At 43.6% G+C, this 14480-nt stretch overlaps 1 protein-coding gene across 10 annotated transcripts in view; it reads left to right on the forward strand.

The window, feature by feature from the left end:
• The first annotated feature begins 3831 nt into the window (after positions 1-3831).
• The window catches only part of LOC116480991 (cyclic AMP-dependent transcription factor ATF-7), a 117734-nt gene continuing 107085 nt past the window's right edge, over positions 3832-14480 (forward strand). For 6 of the 10 annotated variants that reach the window (XR_009209260.1, XM_058426249.1, XM_058426250.1 and 3 more), the window contains exon 1: positions 4165-4282. The gene's annotated coding sequence lies outside the window, so the exon portion shown is untranslated. Of the gene's footprint in view, positions 3952-4164; positions 4283-5341; positions 5584-14480 lie in introns of those variants that run through there. The other 4 variants (XM_032173537.2, XM_032173540.2, XM_032173542.2 and 1 more) reach the window with 4 other exon arrangements.

Genomic DNA, 14480 nt, shown 5'->3' on the forward strand with positions numbered 1-14480 from the left:
AAACTCTAAATAAATGTTAAGACATTCGATGTCCATGGATTGGAATACAATATTGTTAAGATGGCAATACTCCTTGATCTACAGATTCAAGGGAATTCCTATTAAAATCCTAGATGGCTTTTTTGCGGAAATTGACAAGCTGACACTAAAATTCACGTGGCAATGCAAGGGACCCAGTACATCCAAAGCAATCTTGAAAAAAGAGAATGAAATTGGAGGATTCATACTTCCCAATTTCAAAACTTACTACAAAGCTAAAATTATCAAGCCTTTTGATACTGGCATAAGGACAGACATATAGAAGAATGAAATAACATTGAAAGTCCAGAAATAAACCAGTATATTTAAGGTCCAATGAGTTTTGGCAAGGGTGCCAAGAGGATTGAATAAGGGAAATAATATCTTTTCCAACGAATGGTGCTGGGACAATTGTACATGGAAAAGAACGAAACTGGACCTCTACCTCATACCATATACAAAATTATCTCATAATGAATCAAAGATCTAAATGTAGGAGCTAAAAGCAACAAAATTCTTAGAATAAAGCACAGGTGTAAATCTTTATGATACTGTATTAGGCAATGGTTTGTTAGATATGACACCAACAGCACAAACAAGATAAATTGGACTTTATCAAAATTTAAAACTTTTGAGCTTCAGGCCGGGCGTCGTGGCTCATGCCTGTAATCCCAGCACTTTGGGAGGCCGAGGCGGGCAGATCATGAGGTCAGGAGATCGAGACCATCCTGGCTAACACGGTGAAACCCCGTCTCTACTAAAAATACAAAAAATTAGCTGGGTGTGGTGGTGCGTGCCTGTAGTCCCAGCTACTCGGGAGGCTGAGGCAGGAGAATGGCATGAACCCGGAAGGTGGAGCTTGCAGTGAGCCGAGATTGCGCCACTACACACCAGCCTGGGCGACTCAAAAAAAAAAAACTTTTGCGCTTCAAAGGACACTATCAGAAAGTGAAAAGACAACTAACCTGCAGAATGAGATAAAATATCTGCAAATCATATATCTGATAAGCGTCTAGTATCTAGAATATATAAAGAATTCTTATAACTCAACAATAAAGAGGCCAGGCCTCTTTACATGCCTGTAATCCCAACACTTTGGGAGGCCAAGATAAGAGGATCACTTGAGTCCAGGAGTTTAAGACCAGCCTGACCTAGTGTCTACAGACAATTTTTTTTTTGAGTCACGGTCTCACTCTGTCACCCAGGCTGGAGTGCAATGGCATGATCTCAGCTCACTGCAACCTCTGCCTCCTGGGTTCAAGCAATTCTCCTGCCTCAGCCTCCCAAGTAGCTGGGATTACAGGTGCCCACCACCATACCCAGCTAATTTTTGTATTTTTAGTAGAGACAGGTTTGCCATGTTGGCCACGCTGGTCTTGAACTCCTGACCTCGTGGTCCACCTGCCTCAGCCTCCCAAAGTGCTCGGATTACAGGTGTGAGCCACCGCACCTGGCCTGGAAAATTTTTAAAAATCATCTGACATGGTAGCATGCATGTACCTGTAGTCCTGGCTACTTGGGATGCTGAGTTGGGAGGATTGCTTGAGTCTGGGAGGTCGAGGATGCAGTGAGCAGTGATCATGCCACTGCACTCCAACCTGGGCAACAGAGGGAGATACTGCCAAAAAAAAAAAAAAAAAAAAGGCCAGGCGCGGTGGCTCATGCCTGTAATCCCAGCACTTTGGGAGGCCAAGGCGGGCAGATCACAAGGTCAAGAGATTGAGACCATCCTGGCCAACATGGTGAAACCCGGTCTCTACTAAAAATACAAAAATTTGCTGGGCGTGGTGGCGTGAGCCTGTAGTCCCAGCTACTTAGGAGGCTGAGGCAGGGGAATCGCTTGAACCCACGAGGTGGAGGTTGCAGTGAGCTGAGATCATGCCACTGCACTCCAGCCTGGTGATAGATCAAGACTCCGTCTCAAAAAACAAAAACAAACAAACAAACAAAAAACATCAATTTAGAATAGTACCTGGAACATAGTAAAATCTATAAATATTAGCTATTGCATGTATACAGTAATAGCCAATTGTTCCAGCATGATTTGTAGAATCCTTTTCCCTCTGATTTTTTTATTTTTATTTATTTTATTATTATTATTTTTTTGAGACGGAGGTTCGCTGTTGTTGCCCAGGCTGGAGTGCAATGGCACGATCTTGGCTCACTGCAACCTCCGCTTTCCAGGTTCAAGTGATTCTCTTGCCTCAGCCTCCTGAGTAGCTGGGATTACAGGCGTGAGCCACCGCGCCCGGCCAACATACAAATTTTTCTTATATATTTAAGGTATGTTTCCATCATTGTATTCTTTTAAGTAGGAATTGTTTTAGGGGAGAGTAGTTTGGAAGCCAAGACTCCTCTCAACTTTTCTCAATTCACTACTTAAGAAAGAAAAATTTTACACCTGTTTCACCTTAGATATCTAGGGAGAAATCACCTAGATTCTTCCTGCCTCTCAGAGGGTGCTGTGAGGATAGATGAGATGCTAGACAGAAAGTTCAGAAAGCTGAGTAACATAAAGCTGCAAAAGGAGAGAACAGAGATTCCATAGATAATATTTTAAGTCAACTACAGTTCGTTAAATTGTAAGAAAATTATTTATTTATCAAGACAGGGTCTCACTCTGTCGTCCAGGCTGGAGTGCAGTGGCCTGATGTGGGCTCACTGCAACCTCAACCTCCTGGGCTGAAGCGATCTTCCCACTTAGCCCCCGGAATAGCTACTACAGGTGCAGGCCACCATGCCCGGCTAATTTTGTATTTTTTGTAGAGCTGAGTTTTCGCCATGTTGCCCAGGCTGGTCTCAAATTCCTGGGCTCAGGCGATCCTCTTGCCTCGGCCTAGCGGTGTTGGGATTACAGGCGTGAGCCACTGCACCCAGCCTGTTTTTTGTTTTTCTTTTTTCTTTTCCTGGTTTGTCTTGAACAAGACATATAAATGTACGACTATAGACTTTGCATTTGGCATTTCCCCCGAAATCTTCCCAAGTCATAATTCAACTCCTGATGTGTTACTTCCTCAAAGAGGTCTTCTCTCAGACACTAGGAGTAAAGCTTCTTCCCCACTCCTAGTCACTTTCTGTCTCACTATCCTGAAGCGCTTTTCATTATTTGAAATATTTGTGTTTATTGGCTTTTTAACTGTCTCCCCTTCCTCACTCAAATATAAATTCTACCTGGGTTGATAACTCTTTAACCCCATGCTTAGAACAATGCTTTGCACGGGGGGTATAGCTCAGGCATAGAGCATTTGACTGCAGAACAATGCTTTGCACGTAGTATGCCCTACGTTTTGTGAAAATATTTGCTGAATAATATAGTGATTTTAAAAAATCCCCAAACAGTTTCATGTATCTCATTTGATCATTAACAACTATTTGAATAAAATGAGATTGTTAGTCCCATTGTACAGAGACTCAGAGAAGGTTTTCACCCAAGGCAATAGGGCTAGTAAAATGGTAGTGTTAGAACTGTTGTGCAGGTGGATTGCTTTGTCCATACACGGACTTCATTTCTAGGGCTAAGGGTATTTTAAATTACTTTGCCGTTAAGGAAGCGATGACTCTGAAAGATAGCAGTAACCACCACTACAAGCACCTGTAAAGATCCTCTCTCCTTTTTCCTTTCTTTCTCTCGCTAGATTCTGCAGCCGAACACGTGTGACCTGTGTGGACAGTACTCACTCAGTCTCCCTCCCGAGTCCTGCCCACAGTAAGCCCGGCCCCTTCTTTTCCCGGAGCCCCGCCTCTCGGCCTCTTTCCAACTCAGCCCCCACGGATCTCGCCCTTCCCCCGCGGCCTCACGGCTTCTCGCGAGAGTTGAGCGCGCCTGGCCGGACGGGAAGAAAGTATCCGTTCCGCCGAGGGGGGAAAGGAGGAGCTGGAGACAGGTTGTAGGACCGAGCGCGGGCAGGCGGGAGGCAACGGAGCTACCAACCGGTAAGTCCTTTTAACATTAGCTAGTCCATGATCTGACGGGAGTCTCCCCTTCAACTCTGGCCAGTCCCAGCGTTCCGGGCTGGGGTCTCCCCTCCCAGTCTGTGTTGGACGGAGGCGCTGAGGCGGTGGCCGGGCCCTGTCTGAGGAAGAGGGTGGGGCAGAGGCCAAAGCCGACCAATGGGAGAGAAGGAAGCCTCGATTGGCGGCGATGAGCGCTAATGGGAGATCGCTTTTACGTTGCCGTGCGCCGCCCCTCTCCTCTCCCTACTCCCGCCTCCTTCCTTTGGGGAGAAGGCGGGGCCAGAGGCTTGAAGTGTGGGGAGAACTTGGGGTAAGTAGCCCCGGGGGGCACAGGGCGTGGCAAGGAGAGGGGAATTGAATCCTGAGGGAAGGGTAGTCTACTGGAGCCTAATGGAAGGATCATGGGATGGGGTGGAATGGGAGAAAGAGGAGGGATACTAAACTAGGTTAGAAACCCAGGGATTCCCAAAGAGTGGGATTAGGAGCTTGGAATTGGAAAAGGGTAATAGGCAGGAGGTAGGAATGAGTAGGTGAGAACAAAGATCTTGATCTGGTGACACAACACCCGTTGGGTTTGGCAGAAAAGATAGATAGGGGTGGATTATTGGAAATGAGGGTCATGGCATTTTGATTGAATTAATTAAAAGAACATCAGGGACATGATATCAGAGAGAAATTATGGATTTGGAGAAAATTAAGTGAATTAATTTAAGAGGACAGTATGGGTGAGCTGAGTCGCCATAAGGCATGGCTTCTGGAAGGATATGAGCCTTGAGAGCGATAAGAGGTGTTTGGGAAGGAGATGGCTGATATACACATGTCTTTAGCCTAGGTATCAGGTGGTTGGGATATTGATTTAGGGCTTCTGGTGGATATGGCACCCAGACTGGTGACCAGCCTCCAAGATGCTGGGATGGGGGTTGGGAAGGAGAAAAATAGAACACTTTCATCGCTTCTCTGATTTTCCTGCTCCCTCTCTTATATTTCCCAAATTCTTCCGAAACACCGGGATGTGGGCTTGGGACTTAAGCAGTCCAAGTTGGAGCCCCATAGGGACTTATATGTTCCTCTGAATTGCTTGTTATGTTCTCTGACTGGGGTGTTTACAACCCAGGGCACCTCCTACCCAGAGTCCCGCGTTGCTACTTTCCTAACTTTAAAAGTTTGTTTTCTGCTTAACAGAGGGTGTTTTAGTATCTCTGAGGGTCATGTCATATTAAGTACAGGTGTGTAGGGGGTGTGCAGAGTTTTCTCAGCAAGCTCACATGAGTCCTGTGTTTAAAAATTTTGCAGTAGTGTAATTCTTGTGGAGATATCAGTCTTTATGGGCATTCCATGCAGAAATATACTAAAATGAAGTTTGTTTTGTTAAATGTGGCTTCCCCATTCTCGAAGAGTTGTCGAATGGGGTGGTTGCAGTTTGTTTTGGTTAACTTATATAATGTGTTTTTAAATAGTGTAAATAAAATAGACATGTTATTTCAGGAAAGTGAAAAATGTTCAGTTTTTTCCTTTGTGTCCAGACTCAGAAACTAAAGCTATGTCATAATATCTTAGGCCAAGGGCTGGGGAAATCAAAAACAATTTGTACTTACACATGGAAGTTGTAAGGTAAGTGGAGGCTCTTGCGAAATATAACATGTCTGTAAGAAAAGAAGCTAAAGAAAAGTTTGGCAGCTCTACTAAGTAGTCTTACCAGTTCTTAATTCTGTACAGAAAAGGGACAGGGCTTTGCCCTTTGTTTGATAGTTGTGTATCATTTAATAACAAATTGGATTAATATAGCCAATTTATAACTTCTTTGCTCTTGGGTAGATTTTGCTTTTACATTCCTTCTCTTCTCCTTTTACTTTTGAGAAGTGAAATAATGTCCGAAATATCAGTAAAGCTATTATGTGAAGAGACACCAGAGTATAGAGTTGTATTAACCTTTGGTTTTCTGCAATCAGCTGAAGTTTTTCTTCCTGGCCAAGAAGTTGCCCCTATAGCACATTGAGACCAATTCATTGCTGACCCTTTAGCATTAACTACTGAGCTGGGTTCTAGTATTTCACAGTAAGAGCATTGCTATTGGACATTTAGAACATTTCCAATTTGCCTGGCAGCAGTACAAAAAATTACCCAGTGAGAGAGGAGAGTCCCTTGTTTTGGTCTTCTGCCCTAGAATTGGTGATGGCTTTGACTAGGGCACTATTAAACCCAAGATTATTTTTTTCTCACTAGTGCTACCATCTAGCAGAAAGCTAGAGTGATAACACTGCTCATCTTTCAACTTGTGGATCAAAGTTTACACCCTGTGGTAGTTTCAGTGTTGTAATTTTTAAAGACGTTTGTTTACCACGGTTTTAAAATGTTAATAGCTCCACTTACTGTATCTTGTTCTCTTTCCTTTCCTCATTTCCAACCCAAAATGAAAACTTTTTTCAACCAACTCTTAAACTACTTCTTTGCCTGGAGTAAAGTCGCTGGCTCTGTCTGAACACAGCTGCTCTGAAGTTCTCAGAAGTTATTGTTTTGTGCATGTCAAGACTGAGTTTTTCCTAGGCTACGGTAGGAGGGAGTTAGTGTTACAGCAGCCTCCTATCCACGTCTGATAAGGAGGAGCCTTCTCCTTGCAAGGAAGTTTTAGGTGGAACAGATAGAACTCCATGTAAATGTCTAATAAAGCTAGCTCTCTTCTTGAGACTAGTTAGCATGCTGGTATATAATTGTCCCTTATCCCTTGATAAAAGTACTGAAGTTAAGGTACAGATGTTTCTTTGAGAAAAACAAATGCAGCATTCATTTAAAAGGAAAAAGCATTCATTTCTTTTGCTGTTGGTTTCTCAGAAAATTGTCCTACGGCTTTGGAGTTCATGAAAAAGTCTTCTGTCTCTTTAAAAATACGTCAAAGAAAATAATGTTTAAGCTTCTCTGACATTTACTCATTTTGACATGTTGCCTTCCCCTAAGGTTTCTTTTAGAAAGGATCAAATAAATTCATGATATGTGAAAACACATCATAGTTGGTATGATGTGTTAAAAGACGGTTGGTCTTTTTGTTTGTTTGTTTGTTTGTTTGAGACAGAGTCTTGCCGTCGCCCAGGCTGGAGTGCAGTGGCGCGATCTTGGCTCACTGCAGGCTCCGCCCCCCGGGTTTCACGCCATTCTCCTGCCTCAGCCTCCCGAGTAGCTGGGACTACAGGCCCCCGCCACCTCGCCCGGCTAATTTTTTGTATTTTTAGTAGAGACGGGGTTTCACCGTGTTAGCCAGGATGGTCTCGATCGCCTGACCTCGTGATCCGCCCGCCTCAGCCTCCCAAAGTGCTGGGATTACAGGCGTGAGCCACCGCGCCCGGCCTAGACGGTTGGTCTTTTAACTTTTGAATGCTCTAAGGAGAAAGTCTCCACTTCACAGATACCCTGTTCCATTATTGGAGCTTTACTTTTAGAACATTTTTTACATTGTGCTGAAGCTCTTTAGTTCTGTTATCTGAAGCCACAATAAATAAATCTAGTTCCCTGTTAACATGGTAGTCTTCAAGTATTTCATGACACTTACCGGTTTCATTCTTTTAGAGACAGGGTCTCACTATGTCGCCCAGGCTGGAGTGCAAGTAACGTGATCACAGATCATTGTAACCTCGAACTCCTGGGCTAAAGTTATCTTCTAGTCCTAGCTTCCTGAGTAACTAGGACTCTTGGCCTCAAGCGGTCCTCCCAGCCTCCAAGTAGCTGGGACCACAGGCGCATGCCACCATGCCTGGCTAATTTTTAAATTTTTGTAGAGATGGGGTCTCCCTGCATTGCCCAGGCTCTTCTCGAATTCCTAGGCTCAAGCCATCTCCCCACCTTGGTCTCTCAAAGTGCTGGGATTACAGGAGGCATCTCTTCTGGGGTAAATACCCCAAGTTCTTTAAGCTTTTTTTTTTTTTTTGAGACAGAGTTTCGCACTTTTGCCCTGGCTGGAGTGCAGAGTCTCGCACTTTTGCCCTGGCTGGAGTGCAGTGGCACAGTCTCGGCTCACTGCAAGCCCCGCCTCCCAGGTTCACGCCATTCTTCTGCCTCAACCTCCCGAGTAGCTGGGACTAGCAGGCGCCTGCCACCATGCCTGACTAATTTTTTGTATTTTTAGTAGAGACGGAGTTTCACCGTATTAGCCAGGATGGTCTCGATATCCTGACCTTGTGATCCGCCCGCCTCGGCCTCCCAAAGTGCTGGGATTACAGGCGTGAGCCACCGCGCCCAGCCAGCTATTTCTATTATTATTATTATTATTGTTATTATTATTATTATTGAGACGGAGTCTTGCTGTGTTTCCCAGGCCGGAGTGCAGTGGTGCGATCTCAGCTCACTGCAACCTCCACCTTCCAGTTTCAAGTGACTCTTGTCCCTCAGCCTCCCGAGTAGCTGGGAGTACAGGTGCCCGCCATCCGTGCCCAGCTAATTTTTGTATTTTTAGTAGAGACGGGGTTTCACCATTTTGGCCAGGCTGGTCTTGAACTCTTGACCTCAAGTGATCCGCCTACCTCGGCCTCCCAAAGTGCTGGAATTACAGGCATGAGCCACTGAGCCCAGCCCGTACGATTTCTTAAGTGACATTTTTAATAAAAGTTCAGGCTCTTCATCAAGTTAGTTACCTGAGTGGTTTATGGTTCCTTATCTAGGTCTGAACATCTCAGATACAATCTAATAAATACAAACTACGGGGGGAATCACAACTTCTATTTTATTGCATTCTATGCCTCTGTTCTTAAAGCCTAAGATCACATTAGTTTGTGTAGTTGATTTTTTTTTTTTTTTTTTTTTGAGACAGAGTCTTGCTCTGTCGCCCAGGCTGGAGTACAGTGGCTCGATCTTGTCTCACTGCAACCTCCGCCTCCCGGGTTCAAGCGATTCTCCTGCCTCAGCCACTGGAGTAGTTGGGATTACAGGCCTGCACCACCACACCCAACTAATTTTTTTTTTTTTTTGTATTTTTAGAAGAGACGGAGTTTACATTTATCCCTGTAATTATCATCTTGTTAATTTGGTTTATTGTTTTAGCTTGATAATGTCATTTCACCTCTTGACCATTTCTCATGTTTGTATTATTGATAAATTTGATAAACATAATACCTTTGTTTTTGTTTTAGGTCACTGGTAAACATGTATAAGGGTAGAGCAATGCTATACAACATGAGTAGACTATCATTATGTTAACATTAACCTGTTAGTCAACCTTTTGGATAAAATTCAGTTGTGAATCCCACCTGCCGTTTTATATAATCTAACCTTTATTTTCTATGAAATAGCAAGAGGTATCTTGTTGAAATCCAAATACAGTATGTTCTGCCTCTGACATCTCTGAACTCCTAAGCTAGTGACCCTGTCAAAAAAGAAAATGAAGTTGCATATTAGTTGCTGTTTGGGTATCTTATGCTACTGTTTATAGATCACTGCGTAACTTGCCGGTGGTTCATAAGTGATCTGTTTAATAATTCATTTAGAATCTTTCTGAGAAATAATATTTCACTAGTCTACGATTTCTGTACTTGACCTCCCTTGCCCCACATTTTAAAAAATTATAATTTTCCCATTTCCAAGACTTCTAGTCCTTTTTTTTTTCATTTTCAAATAATTATAGAAAATTAACCATATTTCTTCATAGTTGCAGGGATTTTTTGTTGTTATTTTGTTACTGTGTTTTGGTTGTGGTTTTTTCTTTTTTTTTTTTTTTTTGAGATGATGTCTTGCTGTGTTCCCCAGGCTAGAGTGCAGTGGCACGCTCACTGCAACCTCTGCCGCCTGGGTTCAAACAATTCTCTGGCCTTAGCTTCCCAAGTAGCTGGGATTACAGGCATGTGCCACCACACCTGGCTAATTTTTGTATTTTTTTTAGTAGATATGGGGTTTCACCATGTTGGCCAGGCTGGTCTTGAACTCCTGACCTCAAGTGATCCGCCCACCCAAAGTGCTAGGATTACAGGCATGAGCCACCGTGCTCGGCCATGGTTGTTTTTTTTTGAAACAGGGTCTCACTCTGTTGCCCAGACTGGAGCACATGGCTCATACTGCAGCCTCAGTCTCCCAGGCTCAAGCAATCCTCTTACCTCAGCCTCCTGAGTAGCTGAGACTAAAGGCTCATGCCACCATGCCTGGCTAATTTTGTTTATTTTTTTGTTAAGGTCTCATCATGTTTCCCAGGCTGGTCTCAAACTGCTGGGCTCAAACAATCCTCCTGCCTTAGCCTCCCAAAGTGCTGAGATTACAAGCATGAGCTACTGTGCCTGGCCAGATTTTTTGACATTGGATGAAATTCTGTTTCGGAAACTTTTTTTTTTCTGAGACAGGGTCTCCCTCTGTCTCCCAGGCTGGAGTGCAATGGCGCCATCTTGGCTCACTGCAGTCTCTGCCTCCTGGGCTCAAGTGATTATCCTGCCTCAGCCTCCTGAGTAGCTAGGACTACAGGTGTGCGCCACCGAGCCCATCTAATTTTTGTAGAGATGGAGTTTCCCGTGTTGCCTAGGCTGGTCTTGAATTCCTAAGTTCAGGTGATCTGCCTGCTTTGGCCTCCCAAAGTGCTGGAATTACAGGCGTGGGCCACCATGCCCAGCTTGTTTTGGAAACTCTTTTTTGGAAACTTTTTTTTTTTTTTTTTTTTTGACATGGAGTCTCGCTGTCTCCCAGGATGCAGTGCAGTGGTGTAATCTCAGCTCACTGCAACTTCTGCCTCCCGGGTTCAAGGAGTTCTCCCCCTCAGCCTCCCAAGTAGCTGGGACTGCAGGCACATGCCACCACGCCCGGCTAATTTTTGTATTTTTAGTAGAGACGTGGTTTCACCATGTTGCAGGCTGGTCTCAAACTCCTGGCCTCAGGTGATGCGCCCGCCTGGGCCTCCCAAAGTGCTGGGATTACAGCGTGAGCCACTGCACCTGCCCTTGGAAACTCTTTTAGGAAAAAACTTTATTCCCTGGACATTTTAACTTAGAAATGAAAGAATTAAACTACTCTCTGAAAACAATTGTATGTAGTTTCTCTATAATGTTGACATCTCCAATTTAGACCTAACTTTTCATTTTCTTTTTTTTTGGAGACAGAGTCTTGCTGTGTCAGCCAGGCTGGAGTGCAGTGGCACAGTCGTGGCTCACTGCAACCTCTGCCTCCCAGGTTCAAGCAATTCTCATGCCTCAGCCTCCCAAGTAGCTGGGACTACAGGTGCCCACCACTGCGCCCGGCTAACTTTTGTGTTTTGGTAGAGGTGGGATTTCACCATGTTGCTCAGGGTGGTCTCGAAAGCCTGACCTCATGCAATCCACCTGCCTCAGCATCCCAAAGTGCTGGGATTACAGGCGAGAACTATCGCGTCTGGCCCTAACTTTTCATTTTCTGTTTGGAATAAAAACCTATACCAACTATAAACACACACACACACACACACACACACACACAAAATTGCCATTTATAATTGTAGTTTATTGGCAAGGATGGTCTAAGTTTGCCAGGCTATGTGTTGTAGGTGAAGGGTGCTACAAATGAGATACGACTTCAGAAGACATCTCTAGGGACTAAAGACTTTACATTGGCAGGCAGCAACTTTTCCTGCTTGTTAATTTTAGACCTGACAGTTGAATTTATGTTTGAGCAATTTTAGCTGATAAATGCATTTTTTAAGTACCTTCCTCTTTTGGCATTTTAATTTTTACTTTCGTTTTTAAAAAATTGCAAGTTGTGAATGAATGTGCATATTAAATTAGCATGCTACTAGGCAGGGAAACAATGCATTTTCTTTTGATACCTTCTCATCCATCTGATAGTATTAGTTATGAATTCTCCTGGAAAGCAGAAGGATGGACTTGATAACCTCTCAAGATCCTTTTCAGGCCAGAACTTTCATAAATAGAAGTTATGATCAAGGAACTTACTCTTGAAGAATCAGGAAGAAAAATAGACTGTAAAGAAAATAAAATTGAAATGTTTCTGTTGACCCAGTGGGAATGGATAAACACAAGTAAGAAACATAAATGACGAGAAATAAGAACTCCTTTGAGCTAAAAACAAAACAAAAATCAACAACAACAAATATTTTGCATTGGAGTCATTTTATATCTTAAAAATATTTTATCATGACATTTTCTCTTCGACATTTCCCTTGTGGACACTTTGTGTTGAAAGAATGTTGGGTTTTGTTCCTGTTAAATCATAGTATTTTGTTTCCTTCCTTTCTCTTGTTTGTCCTTTTGTTTAAAAACTTTTTTTTTTTTTTTTTTTGGTCTTCTGTATCATGTACTGACTGCCTCTATACAATGAGGCAAGATTCAATTCAATTTTGAAAGTATTTGCTATATCACTTCCTCGGAAATGAAGGATGAGTGTTACAATTCAGGAAAGGTTGTATGAAAAGATAAACTTGTATAAAAAGATAAGCTTTAAAAATTTTGTAGGCAAACATTTAACAAAGGTTCCCAACCAAAGCAAAGGTGAGTTAGTATAGTAGTCTTTTTTTTTTTTATCATTAAAAAAAATTTTTTTTGAGACATAGTCTTGCTCTGGCACCCAGGCTGGAGTGCAGTGGCACAATCTTGGCTCACTGCAGCCTCCGGCTCCTGATTACAAGCAATTCTTCTGCGTCAGCCCCCCAAGTAGCTGGGATTACAGGTGCCTGCCACCATGCCTGGCTAATTTTTATATTTTTAGTCGAGACGGGGTTTCAACCATGTTGGCCAGGCTGGTCTCGCACCCCTGACCTCAAATGATCCACCCACCTTGACCTCCCAAAGTGCTGGGATTACAGATGTGAGCCACTGTGCCCGGCCTAGTATAGTAGTTTTAAGAAGGACATAATACGTAAGCGTTGGTTGGGCACAGTAGTTCACACCTATAATCCTAGCACTTTGGGAGGCTTGGGCCCAGGAGTTCAAGACCAGCCTGGGTAACATGACAAAACCCTGTCTCTATAAAAAATACAAAAATTAGCCGAGTATGGTGACGCGCATCTGTAGCGCCAGCTACTTGGGAGGCTGAAGTGGGAGGATTGCTTCAGCCCAGGAAGCAGAGTTTGCAGCCAGCCGAGGTTGCAGCACTGCACTCCAGCCTGGGCAACAAAGTGATACCCTGTCTCAAAGAAATAAATAATACATACGTTTACAGTAAAACTCATTACAAACCCTTGATTTCAGGTTGTTAGCTTTTTCTCATCTTTTTTTTTTTTTTTTTTTTTTTTTTTTTTTTTTTTTTTTCTCATTTTTTTTTTTTTTTTTTTTTTTTTTTTTTTTTTTGAGACAGAGTCTTTCTCTGTTGCCTAGGCTAGAGTGCAGTGGCACAGTCTCGGCTCACTGCAATCTTTACCTCCCAGGTTCAAGCAGTTCCCCTGCCTCAGCCTCCTGAGTAGCTGGGATTACAGGCACACGCTGCTACACCTGGCTAATTTTTTAGGTATTTTAGTAGAGATGGGGTTTCACTGTGTTGCCCAGGCTGGTCTCGAACTCCTGAGCTCAGGCAATCCACCCGCCTCAGGCTTCCAAAGTGCTGGGATTACAGGAATGAGTCACTGAACCCGGCCACGCCTTTTCTCATCTTTTGGCAATTTTAATCCTCAGTGTTCCCATACATTTGAAACCAGAATGTGCGTAAAGTTTCTTTTTTTCTCTTCAATACTGTATCTCTTCTTAATAAATATCATGAAAGTCTATGAAAGTGTAGGTTGGGTGAGTTGGCCCACACATGTAATCCCAGCACTTTGGGAGGCTGGGGTGGGCAGATTGCTTGAGCTTGGAGTTCGAGACCAGCCTGAGCAACACAGGGAGACCCCATCTCTACAAAAAATTTAAAAATTAGCTGGGCTTGGTGGTGCACGCCTTTAGTCCTAGCTACTTGGGAGGCCAAGGCGGGAGGATTACTTGAGCCTGGGAGGCGGAGGTTTCAGTGAGCTGAGATCACACCACTGCACTCTAGCCTGGGTGACAGAGTGAGACCCTGGCTCAAAAAAACCCAAAAGTAAACTAACGGGAGCCAAGATTTAGCTTAGAAAGTCATTTCATGAGCTTGTGGCATGGACATCTGTGGTCACTTGTTTTGCCACAGCCCCACTTTCTCACAAAACCCAACTTGCTTCCTTTGAGTGGAATTGCTTACTGTTTTCTTCTGATCTGATAGATTGCTTCTTTTTGCTGTAGTAGACGGAATGTTTGTGTGCTAAATTGGTCAATTTTTGGGGAGGGCTTAAAACTTACCATGCAGTAAGAAAAAAACATTTTGTCAGATTGAAAAATAGGGCACAACCATTCTTTTTGAAATAGGAATATGCCTGACTCATTATTATTATTATTATTTTTATTTTTAGAGATGGGTCTGGGTCTGTCGCCCAGGCTGGAGTGCAGTGGCGTGATCATAGCTCACTGGCAGCCTTGAACTCCTGAGCTCAAGTGATCCTCCAGTCCTCCTGCCTCAGCCTCCCAAGTAGCTGGGACTACAGACGCGCACCCCCTCGCTTCTGATCCAGCCAATCTTTAATTATTTTGCAGAGAAAGGATTTCGCTCTCTTGCCCAGG

This window comes from Hylobates moloch, unplaced genomic scaffold, assembly GCF_009828535.3.
Source record: "Hylobates moloch isolate HMO894 unplaced genomic scaffold, HMol_V3 SCAFFOLD_13, whole genome shotgun sequence".
NCBI classification, from domain to species: Eukaryota; Metazoa; Chordata; class Mammalia; order Primates; family Hylobatidae; genus Hylobates; species Hylobates moloch.